We start from the raw sequence: 17,396 nt of genomic DNA, 5'->3' as shown, positions 1-17,396 counted from the left end.
TCTGTGCTTCTTTTCAATAATGGTATCTGTGTTGCAAGGGAGATGGAAAAAGATGAGTAGAAAAGTTTCCATTATCTGTACAGGCTGGCTGTTAATCAGTGGATTGCTTAGAAAACAAAATATTTTAATGCTATAGAAATAGCTTCTAATCTTTGTTCAGGTATGTTTGGAAGGATTGTATTTGTTAGGAAGACCATTGTATTTAATACACCATTTTAAAAGTATGCTTATTAAATTACATACTTATGATACAGATCAAAACCAGGTTTTGTTTTCTATATTTTCCTTCAGAGTTACAGGAAAAAAAAAAACCCTGTTATATTGTCATAGAACAACAAGTATTTCAGCATTATTTCTGTATTGCATTAATCTTTTATTGGTGACAACTACATAATACTGCATTAGTGAACGCAAAATATACCATTATGCATAGCCATGGAATTAAACAATAAGGCTGTGAAGCCAAGGAAATGGAAATTAAAATAGCTTCCAGGAAAAATTAATAAAAGGGTAGCAGACTTAGAGTGAGTAGCTCAATTGCTTCAAAGGCTGTTGTCCATCTTCTTGCCAGAAAACATATAGGGCACAAGTGATCACTGTGAAACTTGTCTAGTTTACTTTCCTTTTACAGGGGGAGGAGATGTGTGAGGGTGTGTGTTGGAGTTTTTTTTGAGGTGGGAGGAAGCATTCTGAAGTCTGTCTTAGAGTTTTCCTGTTCACCTTTTTATGTAATTAGGCAGACCAGATTGGTATTTAGTCTTGTTCTGACAACAGTAAATTAGGCTTAACTCTTTAATTACAATGAGAAGGAAATCACCTTTCTGATATCCTTCAATTAGCTCAAACAGCTGTTAAGTTATAATTAAAATTTCACATGGATCATTTGAGTTTTTGGAATGTTTCCATTTAATATAAAAAAACATTTGCATATATGCATTTGCTTTTCAACAACCTTTTCTAATCTGTTGGTGCTATACCAGGAATACTGATATTATATTAAGCAATATTATTCTGGCTTTATGAATAGACAGCTGGTTCTAGGAAAATGAAAAATGGAAATAGAAGAAGGCAAACAGAAAATGTCAAAGCTGGAAGGTGCACTGGAGCTATCTCAAAAATAAACTTCCTTTTTTCTCCATCTTCTCTCTCTTTTCTCATGCTCTTTGAAAGTCTAATATGCTCTTTAAAACAGGGAGCAATATTGTTTAGAGATGAGCAGTAACATAAATACATATAGCAGTTCTTCTGTTACGGCCTTTTGCACCTTTTAGGGACCCAGACCTGTAGGTATTTTGGTTTAAAAAACTGTGAAGAAATATTTCACATCCTAAAGAGAAATGTATTCTCATCTATAACAAGAAATTTTAAAATCCACCTTTTGCTCAATGGATAAAAGTTTGCTTTTGTAGCAGCTCTTGCTGCTTTCAACACCTAGATACGAGAAAATAGAATGAACTTCTCCTGTTAGCTTTTTGTGGTTCAACTTTTTTCTCCTCTCCAGTCTCAGTGCTTCACTGGTGGTCTGGTATATTGTGCCTTGAAGATACTTCACCTCGTTGTGAATCTGGACTTGTGGTGGGTTGACCGTGGCTGGATACCAGCTGCCCACCAAAGCTGCCTTGTCATTCCCTCAGTCAGGGGAGAGAGAATACAATGAAAGGCTCATGGGTCAAGATAAGAACAGGGAGAGATCAGTCACCAGTTACTGTCACAGGCAAAACAGATTCAAATTTGGAGAAAAAATAATTAGAGTAGGATAATGAGAAATAAAGCAAATCTTAAAAAAACCTTCCTCCAGCCCTCCCTTCTTCCCAGGCTCAACTTTACTCCCAACTTCCTCTAGCTCCTCTCCCTCAGCAGCACAGGCGGGAGAGGAGTGGGCGTTGTGGTCAGTTCATCACACATTGTCTCTGATGCTCAGGGGAGAACTTCTCAGACTCTTCCATGCTACAGTGTGGGTTCCCTCCCAGAAGAGACAGTCCTCCACGAACTTCTCCCATGTGAGTCCTTCCAGTGGGCTGCAGTTCTTCATTAACTGCTCCAGCATGGGTCCCTTCCAGGGCTCTGCAAGGTACTCGTACTCAATGAGTAGTTGCCTTCTGCTTTCTAAATAAGAAGGTATTTACTATTTCATATTATATGCGTTTGGCTGCATGCACATTGACAAGGTAAAAGCACGCACAAGTCTTAAAGGATGGTTTTACCATAACATTTATTCTTTTAGTCAGTCTCATCTTTCTTCGTCATTACTTTCTTTATCTTCTTGTAGCTAATGCTGAGATTCTTTCTGTCTTTAATTTTCTTTGAAGTATTATTGTACCATAGGGTGCTATGAGCTATTATATGCTAAAGATATATTGATGGCTTTGGCCAAGTCACGCATCATCAAGAGCTTCCACTTTACCAGAGACAAGGAAATTGTCAAAGTCTTCCTTCTAGAAATTGTGCAGTGTGATTTCAAATTAATATTTTATCAAGCTTAAAAAATATCTGAGTCATTAGATCAATGGCTTTTTAATCTTCAAATTTTTAAAATGGGAGGATGATGGTCTGTCTTTCTGTGTCTCTGGTGCACTTCTATTTGTATTATAGCATTTGTGTCTTCTTGAGAAGGCCACATTTAGCCAATGTGATTTTCTGCTGCTGTTAGAAAGCTCACAGGTTTAGTTTTTTTAAAGCTGTTATTTCTGTTACTTTAAGAGCATTTGTCTCTTGAAATACATTACCTTGATACTTTCTCTTCAAGACTGCATATCAGGATTTAAAGTTTCTGTATATGTAAGGTTTTCTTGAAAGCCTGGAGGAGAAGTTGTGAGAAACCTGGGATGTCTGCAGGTCTGCAGAAGTGTGTGTTTAAGTATGTAAATCACTCTCTTAAGCTGAGTCGGGGTAGCTGTAGCACAATTTTGGGGAGAGCAGAGGAAGTGTGTGAATGGTGTCCAATGTCATTTTCACCTTATGGGAGAATATCTGTCACCTTTCCTGATGTTGAGAAGTCTTGCTCTGGTTGTTTTACTTTTTTCTTTGGTTTGACTTATTTATTTCAGAGCTGTTGGCAATTTGTCATTTGGAGTGACTGTTTTTATGAGCTTTTTCAATTAATTTTCAAACTTGTACATAGGTTACTGTGTGTTACTCTACTCAGGTAAAGGAGTGAAGCTGAACTTGGATGTAATTGCAGGTGACTTATCTTCAAAGGCAGAGTTTCTTTTGTATGAGTTGTGAAGAGCACACCTGAATTATAAATGGGCAAATTGTGATGTGGTTGCCAGCTGTTATTATTCAGGGAGGAAAAAACACCAAACAAGAATAAAGGCCAAGAGAACAAACATTTATTCAATGAGGCATGAAGCCTTGGCACCCATTCTTTCGTTTAATTTATCTGTAGTTCAGTGAGTTTAGATATTGACAAACATAGCAAGTGCAGTAAAAATTTTGGTTGGATTTTCTTTGGTGTTTTTTTTTTTCACCCTGGGAGCAGTGCTAGTTTATAAGAACTGCAAGGGTTGCATTGCTAAGTTTAGACATACACTTCCTTAAGTATTCATTAGAAACTTTGATTTAGTTCTTTAAAGTTTTGTGGTTTTTGCTGCATTGAACAGTAGAGTTTTATGTCACCTGGATGTTTCTCCAGAGTTTGTACCACAAAAGTTCTTGTGGAAGAGTGTGTTGCTGTCATTTTGATTAAAAATCAACTTAATAGAGCAGTGTTGTTGCAGATGTGCAGGCTGGTGTGTAGGCAAAGCCTTCTATTATCATTGACTGCTTAACAGAAAGCAACAATGTGCTATTTTGCATATAGAAAAATCATATCCTGTTGTTTTCTGTGCTGTAGATTTTTGATGTTGGTGCATAATATTTGAATACTTGCATATAATCAGTTTATCATAGAGTAACACCATTATGACAAATGGCATAAAGCTAGAATGACATAGTGGAAAGTCAAATGTATTACGTTTAGGCTTATTTAGTAGAAAACATGAGTATTTAAAAATACATTTGTCGGTGTAATTAAGTGGCATGCACTGGGACTTTGACTTAAATCCTAACAGGAGATAGTTGAAAATGGTCTGCATGTATATTGTGTGATTAAATATTTTAAATAGACTTTGATTCCATCTCAAACCCACTAAAGATCACAAGTGAGTGCAGAACTCCGTATCTTCATTTTCCAGTGGCTACATTGCATTGATTAGCAATACCATTTGCAATGTGTCACACTAACTGATGCTGCTAAATTGACGGAAAGGAGAAAACAGCATTAGCTAAGATCTTGCTGTGTTCCACCAGACAAGCTTTTGCATTTCTGATGTCCAAAGACTTAAAATATTTTAATAGAACCCTGGCTTGTAATAAAATTTGATAGCCAGGCATAAGTAATTATGTCTTATATTTACGTTAAGTCATTGAAAATGCTAATAAAATGTGTTTGTGGGTTTTCCCTTTAATGAATATAACAATAAAACAAAATCATTGCACAAGTCCCCCACTAGCTTTAGAACCCTAAATGAGGAGGTTCATCAGTTTCTTGGTATCAAGCTTGTTTGTTGTGAATTATGGACATTTTTTTTTGTAATAAAATTTAGTTTGGCGGAAGAAATGAATGTGCAAGCCTGTGTTTTATTAGTGTGACTAAATATTGTGGAACTAAACCAAGGAGGTTCTTGCATACTGTCACAATTTAGGGCCATATGGATCATAAACTCCACATATTTTACTCGCAGACTTCAAATGGCATTATCTCATCACAGAGAGGGGAACAAGGAATGCACTTAACTTAAATTCAGAAATTGTTCTCATTACTGAATGTCAGATAAATGCAAAGCTTTTAAATAGGGGTCTCCCTGATTTACTACCTTTAATGTGCACAGGAAGGGATGTGCAAAACACATCATTAGTGTGACAGGGTGAAAGGGGCAACATGTTTCTTCTGTTACAATGGAAAGAGGATGAATCTGGCACAGCTCTGATGTCAGAACCTCCATCACCTTTCTCACAGATGATGTAGATTTTAATTGTACTCTGGGCTGATTCACATCACACGAGCTCCTACGTGACATTGAGATAGATGAAGCCATTTGTTGGCATTATCAGAGCCAGCTGTGTGCTTGGCTGCAGCTACAGTAGGCATTATATCTCATGCATAATCCTCTCATTGAGAGAGGATCACAAGCATCTGAACCATATGGCAAATAATTTTATGATGATCAAAAAAAGGACTCTTGAAGCTAGTTAAACAGAAGAGTCCTCGAAATTCAATCAGAAGAGGTTTTTATTTTCATGTAGCATTATCATCTTAAATTAATTTTTAGCTCTGCCTTCATCAGTGAAACACAGGAACTTTATTTTTCCCCAAAAGTAAGGAATTAATGGTGTAATTACAAGAAACAGCAAACGGAATTGCAGAGCTTGAGGTTTTTTTCCCTGATTTTTTTTTTTTTAAATTCCTGGAGGGTGCCTTGTGAGTGTTAATGTCTTTTTTCACTAATTACACACTCGTATCACTCAGAAGGTGATGTAAGAAGAAGGAAGTGCCTGAAATTAAAAAAGCTGGGGGAGAGAATCGCACACACTGAGCCATGGGAGCGCTGCTGTATTGATGTCTTAATGCCTCACTTCCTGAGGGCTGTTACCATTTCCTAGGGATGAAAACACACAGCCATAGTAAGAACCCATAAGCCGTTGTTCTTTACATTGGAAAGAAAATAATAAATCATGTTTTAATTACGTCAACGCAAATGGATGATGAGGAAGAAGAGGGAGGCTTCTGCTGCATGCAGAGTTACTGCTGGGCAGCTGGGAGGGAATGGGGGCATCAGAGACAATGGCAACCAGCCTAGGAATGAGTGATAGCAACTCTCAGCAGGATGAAGGTATTGCTCAGGAGCCTGGTCCTATTTCCTTTTAAATGTAGAAAGAAAAAATCTTACTGATATCTCTGGCCATCTCTGGACACACCAGCCATCAAACCGAGAGGCAGCCAGAGCAGGTACCAGTTCAGAGCATGGGTCTGTGGCTGCTGAAGGATGCTGCATTAATGGGAGGGCAGTGTCTGCTCTTTCAGAGCTACAGAGGCAGAAAGCGATAACAGAAATCACACTGTGTGAATAGACTGCCTACTGGAAAAGATGTGAGGTATTTAGGACTTGGCCCTGGGGACACAAGCAGTTTCCATGGGGCATCTGGTAATAATGCACTTGGCCTATCAGCAACTTTCATGCTGCAAACTTATGGAACATAAATAAAGGCTTGCTAGAGCCAAATGGGAACAGCTGCCTTATCTGGAGGATACCTTTTTTGTTTGGTACTTTATTGACAAATAATAAAGCCTTTAATTGTGCTGTGGGAGGGATATAGCTGTGTAATTTACAGGACCTTTAATTTTCTACTGCTGCATGCCTGAAACAGATTGGGATTGTTATTGCAGCCTTGTGAGTCAAGCAGAAGTTCTGGCTGAACTGCTGAAGTACAGTGAAATGTGTATCTTTATTCTTGCATTTCAAAAGTGCTTGTGTGCATCCTGGAGGAAGAAGTGTAACAGAGAAACCCTTGTTTCTTCTGCAGTGAAGTGGTGACTAGGAATTAGTGACTTCAGTTACCAAAATGAGAGTCAGCAAAAAAATCCCCAGCCCAGCTATTACTCTGGAGGCTTCCCCTGCAGACTGCACATCACTCTCAGCAGGTTGCAAAGCAGAGCTCTGCTCGCTGAGCGGGCTAACAGGGAAGGATTGCCTTTGCTGCAGCAGCTGCTGAACTGAGACTTTCTGGATCATGAATGTATGTAAATATGTCCAACTGTTTGCCCTTCACACATCTTTGGCAAGTTTAGAGTAAAAAATATTGCACTGCTCCATTAGTTTGCTTGCCTATTACCACAGCAGATGCTGTTAAGAGCACTGAGATGTGTTTCTAGGCAAGTCCTCCAGCCTAAAATAGGATAAATAAATAAAAGCTAGAGGGGCCCCAGATAGCATCTTGAAATGTGTATAAAGAAAGCTTTGGCAGAGGGCATACCACAGTGTCCACTGCAAAGACATGGAGGTGGGTAACTCTTCAGTCCATTAGGCAAGGCAGAAAATGGCTGTGGTTTCTGCGTGTTTGTTCCTTTCTGAACTCTCACTGCAGCAGGATAACAGCTATTTTGGAGAGGTTGTACAGGTTTGTTTCCTGCCTGTATCTGCTGAGTGGCTAAACCAGCTGCATTTGGATGCCAAGCTATACTTCATAGGAATTTCACTGGCAATGAAGGTTGTGTATAAATAATGGATGAAGAAGGGTGACAGGACCTGAACACTTGGGGCTTGACAGATTATCTTGTGATGTATTACAATTAGATATGCTTCAGTGTCACTTCATTTATTCAACTAGTAAGGATGTGTAACTCTTAGATCCATTTGGAAGTGGATTTATTAAGAGCCTTAGTCATGTCTTCTTGAAGTTTGGAATTGATTTTTGAACATCCTTAGCAGCTTTCTAAATCACGTTGCTCTTAACATGTATGTGATTTTTTTTCCTCATTTTTTTAAGTACTTGGGATTTCATTAGCACATAAAATAGATGAGTTTATTTTTTGAATTCTCTGGTTTGTTTTCTTTGCTCAAGGCAGGCGGTTGCTAGATGAGAGACCACTTTGTCAATTTAGCTGGTCAACAGATCAGATTGGCCTTTGGGAAGGAGTTGTCTGCGTTTGTGCAAGAAGCTGGTAGATAATAAGCCCCAGCCACCTTATACTAAATGTTATTACCTAGAATTGGGACATCTAATGAATAGGAAATAAAACTGGCAAAAATGTTTTATGCCTTCTTGCTTTTTAGATAGCAGTAACGAAAAAGCCTGGTATGGAAAAATGCAGAATAAAGTGCTGCAGGAAACAGGAGAGCTCAGGTCTGACTTCGTTGCAAATGGAACCTCATGGGTTTGGGTTAAAGCAGGAAAGTGTTCAATGTTTCAGTCACTGTAACTTTCTAACCTACCTGAATTACTTAAATCTAGTTTTCTCCCAGATACGTTTCTATCATAAATGCAGATGTAGAACAGTTTGCCTCAAATACCAATGGCTTGGGTGAGCCCAGCCTTCCCAGGCTGCTTTAGGTAGGACCTTTCTTACTTTGATATCATCTTTTATAAAACAAACTGTATTTGTCTGCTTTGACTATTTCTTAGCAAAGAGAGCGAGTGTAGGACAGCAGGTGGCCACAGAACCCAGCAGAATCCTCCAGATAATCAACAACGCCCCTCCACCGCTGCCTCCAGCCCCAGCACTTGCCAACCTACAAACATGTTACTCACTCCATAGCCATCTCCTTGTTCTTCATATAGGAACTTAACGTGGTTTGGGGATAAATTATGCTCATAGCAAAGCTGATCCAAGCCAACAAGGTTTCAAAGCATTTGCTCATTCTTGTAAAAGCTGATGATAATTGATGGATGACCAGCTTGCAGGACCCTGACAGGCTGGTTGCCTGCCCTTTGCACTCTGCCAGTTCAAGCCTTACAAGTGTGAAATAGCCAATTACTGGAATACCTATTGAAAGTAATAGGCCAATGAGCAAATTGCTACTGTGGGACACAGTGGTAGTGTAGGTGGAAGAATGCCAAGATAAAGTTCTGCTCTGAGCAGCTGCTCCCAGCACAGCTTGGTAATGCTATTGGATGACCAAGTGGTGAGAGATAGGTATTTCCCCATTTGAACTGCAAGTGTCCTGCCTTGTATTGACTTAAAGTTTATGATGCATGATACCATCTTGATACCCAGATCCTAATTTGCAGAAATAAATCCTCCTTTTAAAAGGTAGTTAAATAGGTAATAGGGATAGTCACGGCCATAGATTTTGTGCAAAAGCATTAAATACAATTTTTGCTTGGAATGAAAAGTCATACAGTGTGCAGAGTGTTAATACTTGCCAGCCATTTGCTATTGACAGAACAATTTATCTTGATAAAGGACAGTGAAAAATTCCAATCTATTCACTGACATCACATTATCAGCAGTAATATATGACTGCATCTGAATATAAGGCTCAGATCTGCTACAGCTGAGGGGTTCCTGGTAATTTTCCTGTAAATATATTGTGTACTGAACAATGAAAAAATGTCGCTTTTATCATGTAATTGGATGACCTATTTTATGTGAGATTTAAAGTTTTACTGTGTTTAATGGGATAGACCATAATGTTTCCTTTTTGGGTAACCTGTTTCTTTTTATAAGACTTTAGCAATAAAATGCATATTATTAGGTTTGACAGAGCAGAAATAGCAGACAAAGCAGGATAGAAGCTTAAATATTAGTCTGGTGAGGGAAAGTTTCTGTGACTACAGAAACTTGACACAGGGAAAAAAAAATCTGACAGTATTGTCATGAAAATGTCTGCTGTCAGTAGATATCTTAATGTAGGTAGTCTTTTTGCCTCAATAACAATGCTTATTGGTAACTTTTAGGCATGTGCTTTTTATCTTTCTTAGCAGAAAGATGTGATTCATAATTTCAAATTGTATTAAGAGCCTGGCTTATTTAATTCAAAATATATGAGAAAGAAAAGTGGCAAGTGGCTTTGGAGGAAGAGTTTCAGAAGTGGATGGAAAAATATTTTATGCAGTCCATCGTTCTGTAATCAGAAAGCATCCATTGTGTAAAGGCCAGAAGCTTAAATGGAGCCAGTGCCAGCGCTCTGTTTAATCATTTTTTCAGTTGCCAGTCACTTGTTTGGTGCTGAAAAGAGAAATGACAAATGGCATCTTGCTGTTTGCTTTGAAACTCCTATTAACGATTACCAAGTCCATTTTAGGTGGAAAGAATAGAAGATTGATTCATTTGATACTAAAAGGAGATCAGCCTCAAAAATAAGATTCTCATTTAAATCAGGGCAAAGTATAAAGTAAGTATAAGCTAAAGACACAAGCATTTTGATTGTGATTGCTTTATTACCTTTAAATATATGGCACTCTTTTTCCACTATACTTAAAACTCTCAGAGGAATGCTATTACCCATTTGTATTTTTCACACTGTTTTCTCCTAAGCCTATCTGATTGTAAAACCCCTTTGTGTGTCACTCTGTATGAGGAAGAGAGCTTCTCTGCTTATCTCCTAAAAAGATAATAGATATAGCTCACCTTGTGCAGATTTCTACCAGGGGCATTTGCACTGTCCTGAGGCTTGGAAAAAAATATTTGGTGAAAAAGCTTGCTGAGGAAAACTGAATCTGAATTATTTGTTTCCATTGTAAAGAATAGGATGGGTGCAGGAGTTTCTGTTAAGTTTTCACTTGTGGACTCTTCATACCAGAAGATTTTGGATACTTTTGCATAATTGGGATAGTTGGTCCCACCATGGTTCCTGGAAGAGATGGAAAATGTTTTTATTTTCTCCTTCCTCTATTTCTTCAACCATACAGGATCTAATATTTTGCTTTCCAAATACTCTTCTGTACTGGCAGGAGAAACAGTCTGGTATTATACCCCATATAATTTGTCCTTTCCCCATGACTGTGCCTGCTGAGTGCAGTTTTATTGAGCAAGGCTGATATCCCCAAATTAGAGCAATTCTTCTGCCATTCCCTGGTTTGTTAACTCCTCTCTGTTGCTTCTCTGAGAAGTTATGAGGAGGAGCAGAGGAGTTATGCTTGCCTGGCTGCAGATCCATTGGTGAAAGGAAGCTCGCATTTGGAAGGTTGTCTACCCAACCATGAGAGCAGGGTCTGCTGTCACTAAGAGCATCTATTCCTCAGGAATTGATAGCCTGGCTTTCAGAAGGAAGAGCTTTCCGTTCTTCTCTGACAAATAAGTAGTTGGAGTATGCTGGGGATTTAAGGGCCTCTGCTATATATCTTCCTGCTTCTCCATTTGTTAAAACTGTGTGGCAGTTCAGTGTCAATGACATGACATTCAAGGAAGGGAATAAAGACTGATCCATCTTAGTAGCAGTGTTTAGTGTTAAGTGCAGCAAGATAGGATCTCATGAATTGTTCCAGCTGCTCAAGATCTTTTTGTTGGGGACCATGTAATTAGTTTGTTTGGGGTTTTTTATCTTCTTAACACAGAAAGGAAACACAGGCTGTGTATCCCTCAAATGAGTGTCCAGGTGCGTGACAAAGCAGAGGAAGTTGCTTTTTCCTGATAATACTCTATGTCACCCTCAGTGAAAAAACTTTTATGTCTGTCAGGGTGTGAGTTCTGCTATAAATGTATCTGAGGAAACCATGAAGAACAGACAAAAAGCTGCGACCAATCCTGGAGGAAAAAAAGGTGAAGAATTCACCTGTGAAATATCCAGAGTTGTGCATTTATGTGCCTGTAAAGACTTAATCCTGAAGGGATACTGTGCTGTTTCCTGTCAGGTCCTGTGCTGGTTTCCCCTGCCATGCTATACCACTGTCTCTCTTCCTTTTCCTGGGATTTTGTATGCTTTTTATACATTTCATCCAACTTTGACTTGTGCAAGACAATTATAGTCAAAACATGATAACATCACAAAAGGTAGAAGCAAATATGTCATCATGGTAACCCTATTTCTTCATCTTTCACCAAAACTGTCTGTTTAATTTTGTAGCCTGTGAAAAAGCAGCACTGCAGTGAAGTTTAGGCAGTGTGGTCTAGGAGAATTTCCCCTGTTGGTCAAAGGTGCAAGGAAATGGAGAGAGCAGAAGTGTGAGCACAATATGCTTTACTTGATTTGCACTGGAGACCAAGCAGTCAGTAGGGCACGTGGCTGCCTCTGCTGCTGAGAAGGGAACTGTGCCACCAGGCTGTCTTGTATGAAGAGCCTTTGTGACTTTGGGAGAAAACAAGTTGCTTTCTGTCAAGGAAACAGATTTAACCTGGGATGCTTACAACACTGATCGGGATTGCTTTTCTCTTCCAGTGATTCACCTAACAAGCTCACTAATGAAAGATGTTGTTGATGATTTTTGGCATTGTCAGAATATTCTATTCAAACCTATTTCAGCTGTCTGGTAGGCTAGTTAAAAAAACACCTCAACCCAAACCCCAACATTTAGTTTATAGTAATTAGTTATACTGTGCTGAAATAAATTAGTATTTATCATTTCCCCTTTTAGCAGTGGATTTCTTGTACTAGGAGAATTTTTCAGCTACTGCATGTTGGTCGATGGAATCAGTTGAATAGAGAAGGAGGAATAATTTGGGGTGATCTGCTACTGCCAAATTGCTGTTTGCCTTAATATTTTCTTTAAGCTACCAAAAATATGTGTAGCACCATGAAATAAAAAAAGGGGGGAGGGGGGAAATAGCCTGAAAAAAACTAAATGCTTGTGAGTTTTACAGTCTCATTCCAGACATGATGTAATGAAGTAGTTGAGCCCATGAATAACAAAGTAGTGGAGATAATTGGATGGGGGACATGAGGATTTGGTCCTACCCAAACAAAAAGCTACTTCAAATCTCTACTGATCTAAACCTTTGTAGATTAAGTGAAAAAGTAATAAATACAAGCTATATTTATACCTGCCTTTCACCCTGATGGCTTACAAACTCCTGTGTCAGTGAACTGATCACTCTCATATTACTGCACTATAGCTGTTCTTGGTGTCTTGGGTTTCATATTTCGGGAGGAGAAAGGAAGCTGATTGGCTTTATTAAAAAATCAGAGGCAATTTTTCAGTGTTTGAAATACAAAGATACGAGTTTATTAAAAAGAAGTGAAAGTTGCTATGGCATGAATGTGCACCAGTCTTTCACTAAAGGTGACAAAAGTGGATTTTTGCATTTTGCATAACAAGCATGCCCAGTTAACTGCTCCCACTCACCATCGCTTCATTTGCAACACTCGGTTTTAACTTATGTGTCAGAAGTGTCTCACACACTTCTGTTCATTTGGCTCTTTCAGCCACACTTGATGTGACCATATCTGCATTTACTCTCATTCTGTATTTTGCCCATTTTTTCATTTTACCCAGTTCCCTTGCATATTTGTAGGTTTGGTTTTTTTCCTCTTCATGGCATTTGGGACTTTTCCTGGTGTAGTACTGCCACTCACAACATTTATAGGGAGTTTCATTCCTTTTTCCAACACTACTAAATGTGTCACTTTAAAATGTGGATAAAATCCCCGGATATTTGCACTTACTCTATTGCTTGCTTTCTGTTGGTTTCCTGTCTTTTTGCCTTCACCCAGTTTTTTCATTGCATGGTGTTCAGGCCAATTTCTAAATATTTCCCAGCCTTTATGTCAGCGTGTCCTCAAATCCTGCAATGAGGCTCCCCTAGATAAGCAAGAATGACAAAACGATTAGGCTTTGTGCTGTATATAGAACTAGAGCAGGTGTTCATCAGTTGTGCTGTGGCTGACAGGCTGCTGTATCTTTGAATAGAAAGGCTGTCTCTACTTACAAATATTTGTTAATTTTTAATGAAATTAACTGCAGTCACTTGATATAGGACGATACAATTTCGTGTTAGTTTGTGTATGCATTCAGGTATGTGTTACCCCTCATGTCAGTAGTTGGCTACTGCCATCTTTTAACGAAAAAAGATGCTCTTCCATGAGGTTTTTCAAAGAAAGATGAAACCCGAAGGGGATACTCCATTTGCATACGATGAAATACTGTCCCGGTTAGGTAAAGCACCATTTTCATTAAAAGACTGTCTAAATGTGGCAATTGACTTGGAAAATCTTTGCACACAAAAAAAGTTTCAATTTGTTAAGCATTTCTGGATGAAATAAACCTGAAGTCTGCATTCAGTAGCCTGAACCTAAATGTGGCCTTTTGGAAAAGATAATGCCAACTGCAGCTGATTGTGCCATTAATGGGGTTGGTTTGACTGCCTCTAGGACTGAATTGACCTTTTTGGGAACTTTCAAGCAAGTATGCGAGTGCCTCTTCTAACTCCAGCAGTGTTCATGTATGCTATAGTTATCTTTACCTTTAAAACTTGCTGGAAGCTTTGGCACATCTTGCCTAAGCAAAAGAAGGTGGCTCAAGTGCTAATACAGATACCAGAGGTTTGATTCCTTCTGCAAAGGGAGAAAAGAGGCTTGCAGTATGACTTGCACAGGGAGGAAAATTAATCTGTTGAGAGGTTGAACAGGTCTTTTCTTTTAACAGGGCCCTTTATTTGGGAGAGCAGGGCATGATAGATCATTGAAGTACAATAGAAGGTACCAAGTAATAAAGAATTGAAAAAAAAAATTGAAGAAATCCAATAATTCAGCAGTTTGCAAGTTACAAAATAGGGGCAGTAAATGTTGAAAGGGTGAGTGACATTAAAAGCCCTCTTTCTGATCCAAGATTAATTTGAGTAGCATTAATTTACAGTTGACAAATTGTGTCTTTTTTAGTGTTGGTAATCCTTTTTAGTGTTGGTAATCCAACCATTTATTAAACTGTAAAAGCAATGATAATTAAGTATTACTGCCCACCAGTGTTAGTATGCTTAGTCACAGTGGGGACAGATGTGGAATAACTTACCTTTACAATGTTAGGGAGAAGGCAAATGCAATCTCTCCTAGGGAGGAAGGCAGGAAAGGCAGGGTGCTGCTCCATGGTCCTTGCCAGCTACAGCATCTTCTTCCTTTTCCTTTATACACTGAATACGTCTTCAGTAGAGTGAGAGAGAGGTGCAGGGGGGACAGGGGAACAGGGTGGGTGCTCTGTCTGTTGCCTGCAGTGAAACAGAGCATAACAAAGCTGCCAACTCTGCTGACTTCATCCCTCTGCTGCCAAAGGATGGGGAAGGCAGGGATCTCTCTCTAGTCATCCTCCCTTGCGTCTTCATTTAGCCAGCATTCAAAGGAGGTCATAAACAAAGCCCAAGGGACACTTGCTTCCCTCCACTATGCTACCACCCCAAATTATGGTGGCCTCTGGCACGTGGCATCCCTAGCTGCGGAGGCACAGTCTCACACAGACATGCTGCACTACCCTTCTTACACAAACAATGGTGCAACCTCCTGCCAGTGCGTAGCCCTGCCTTCCTGTGAATTCAGTTTCCTTGTGAAAATGAAGTATTTGGAGCACAGTTGCAGAGTGAAACCTCATGGGGCTGGAGGAAGGGGGAGGTAAAGAGAAGGATTTGTGGACGCATGAGCCTGTTGAAGGAGCTGCTGTGCCAGGATGCTGCTTGCCACATGGGGAGCATGCGTTGTCTGAGCTGGCAACACTGCTAGTGTGTCTTCTCATCAAAATACTTGGGTTTAGCACTGTGTTTCTTGAGATGGCACTGAACCAGAGCCACAGAACTCACATTTTTCATGAGAATTTCTCAAAAGTGTTTTTTTTTGTGTGATGAGTTGTGTCTTTCCAGATGTGAATTCCTTTCTGGAAAAGTTTCAGGGCTTGGCTGAATACACAGGGAGTCCTGTGCCTGAGAACCTCCTTGAACCTCCCTCACACTGCAGCATCTCTGCTGCACACTGTGGCTGGAGGAAATGAACATTTGTTTTACTATCAACAAGCATACAAGCAGGAATGACCTTCTGCTTATTTATGAGGACTCTTGTTCACCAAGCTGCTTTGTTTGACCCCAAGCATGATTCCTCAAATAGAAATAAAAATTCTGATGTCAACCTCGACAGTAAAGAAAGTTTTGTAACTGGCATTTGTGTCTCCTCCTAACAATTACCCATGGGCTTAATGTGCAGTTTAAAGTGTCAGGGATCAGTATTGTAATTTCCATCCCTTTCATGCAAGTGCAGAAGTCCCTGTCTCTCATTAAAATTCTCTGCTTGTCTGCTGCATATTTCTTATACCTCCACCTGTTATGTCACCCAGACTTCTGATAGAAACTTATTTGGATAATGTCTGCAAGCAAAGGATTTTTCCTTGAAAAGGTTGAAGATGGAGACACTCTGTCAGGACCTGACAGGTGTAAATTTCTTAATGTATGAGGGGTATATGAAAATACAAATCATCACTGAGAGCCAGCCTGAAGCAGACTGAAAAGCTGTCATAAGCAATTTTCAAAAAGTATGAGTTATTTGGTTCCCTTCCAGAAGGAACAACTCCACAGGCATAAATTCGTGAATGGTACTTGACAATCTTAACAATTCCTCCTCTCCCAGCGCTGAGCCTGTGACAGAGATGTGATAGGGACTGTGTGCTCTCCTCTCTTCTCCAGCTGTGGAGGAGCTGATGTGATAATCAAGGGGTGAATCCTGCTTTCCTGAACTTGAGGCATTCCTCCACTGACACAGATTTCAAGGAACTGATTAATCTGACAGTTAGACTGTGTTGGAGCTTATTTGCCAAAAGACATTTTGGAGATCCTCTTTTTTTTCCATTTAATGAGAAGAATTATAGGAAAGAAAGCAACAGATGCCTTGTGACAGGCACCTTGGCTATTTTGTAGGGTCCTCCGTTTTGTACATTCTTACTTTAGGCACGTGGAAAGATGATTGCTAACTGGATGAGCATATTCAATGGTGTATGGAAATGGACTTTAAGAAGCATTGTGCATGACTGGCAAATCAGTTCTAATTGAATAAATGTCAAGGTCAAAATAAACAAGTGATGAAGATGAGAAAGCCCTGGAGCGGTATCTGCTTCAAATCATATTAAAGGCTGTTTGGTAGAAAAGTGCTTCAGGGGAACTAACCAAAATTGAAGAGCAGTGAAGTTGCCACTTAGTTTTAAACCAGATATGTATTTCCTCAGCTGAAATTGAAAGCTGGTGCTTAGGAAATGTCTTGGCGGAGGTGGCAGAATTAATTTCTCTCTTGCATGCGAGTGGACTGGAGCAGATGGGGTGACAGGTTTCTGAAAGGTAGGAGGGCATGTGGCACTCCACTGCTTGGCACTCTGCACTGGGGGATAGTGGAGTGCCACTGTGGCCTTGTGTCCCTTGTGCTTATCGCAGAGAGCTGGATACCATTAACATAATGAACATCTTACCATGGTGGTTGTGGACATATATCTGATAACAAGAGCTATTTCCAAAATTATACAGAACTAAAATACTGAATCTTAAAAGACTCTTATGTGAGGATCTGGATATTTTTTCCTCAGTCGTTGTGAAATGTCCATGTAAATAGTCTACAGGAGATGTGTAAGTTTTTTCTGATTCTTTTACCTCCTCATTAATTTTCACTGCTGACTGTGACTCCCTTGTAAACTAGAAATGTAGATGAGTATAAACGTATATGATGCAGAGCCCAGAGAAACTTCTTTTGTCAATGTGACTTGCTTTATATTAGGTGTCATGTGCCACAGTATGTCAGTAAGTGCAGAATGTGTGTTTTTCAATGTCAAGTCTAAATATTATAAAATATCGATACAGCAGCTGCCTTAAATCATTGCAGAAAGGGGACAAGAGAGAGCACTGATTTGTCTCAGGTAGAATGTAAGCTGTCAGTACAAAGAAGTACTGTAATGTTAACTGAGATACCATTTTATTTTTTAAGTGACTAATTGTGGTCTGATTTCAAAGTTGTTTAGGTGTTGGG

At 39.4% G+C, this 17,396-nt stretch overlaps 1 protein-coding gene across 3 annotated transcripts in view; it reads left to right on the top strand.

The window, feature by feature from the left end:
* The window catches only part of PDZRN4 (PDZ domain containing ring finger 4), a 246,615-nt gene that overhangs the window by 103,613 nt on the left and 125,606 nt on the right, over positions 1 to 17,396 (top strand). The gene's annotated exons all lie outside the window — the stretch shown is intronic.

This window comes from Melopsittacus undulatus, chromosome 5, assembly GCF_012275295.1.
Source record: "Melopsittacus undulatus isolate bMelUnd1 chromosome 5, bMelUnd1.mat.Z, whole genome shotgun sequence".
In the NCBI taxonomy this organism is placed as follows: Eukaryota; Metazoa; Chordata; class Aves; order Psittaciformes; family Psittaculidae; genus Melopsittacus; species Melopsittacus undulatus.
The sequence above is the reverse complement of the archived record's forward strand: the minus strand, read 5'-3'. Positions and strand labels throughout refer to the sequence as shown.